Source organism: Hakea prostrata, chromosome 10, assembly GCF_041222555.1.
Source record: "Hakea prostrata isolate BN-2017 chromosome 10, UWA_Hpros_2, whole genome shotgun sequence".
Lineage (NCBI taxonomy): Eukaryota > Viridiplantae > Streptophyta > Magnoliopsida > Proteales > Proteaceae > Hakea > Hakea prostrata.
In genome coordinates, this window is record NC_142609.1 from 11374596 (window position 1) to 11374962 (window position 367).

The window sequence follows — 367 nt, forward strand, 5'->3', positions numbered from 1 at the left end:
TGCTAACAACCCTACTTGCTTTGTTAATGCTTCAAGTTGGACGGCCATGGCTGTCATGGGATCAGTTTCATTCCTCTGCAAAACTCTTCTTGGGGCAACTCTATCCCTTGGCCTTTGATATGCATTTGAGGCCATAACATCCAAAAGATCAAAAATTTCTGTTGGATCCTTGTTCATGATTGATCCTCCTGCTGCAGCATCTACTAATGTTCTTGTGGAATTAGATAGACCATCATAAAAAATCTGAACTTGCCTCCATTGCTCTATTCCGTGGTGTGGACATTTCCTTAGCAAGTCCTTGAATCTTTCCCATGCCTCAAATAGTGTTTCTGAATCATACTGCAAAAAAATAGAAATATCTGTTAAT

The 367-nt window shown here is 39.8% G+C and overlaps 1 non-coding gene across 1 annotated transcript; it reads left to right on the forward strand.

Moving 5' to 3' along the window:
• The first annotated feature begins 265 nt into the window (after positions 1-265).
• On the forward strand, positions 266-367 carry LOC149001899 (small nucleolar RNA R71). Its single transcript, XR_016170518.1, has one exon. It is a non-coding gene; the product is annotated as a small nucleolar RNA R71 (small nucleolar RNA).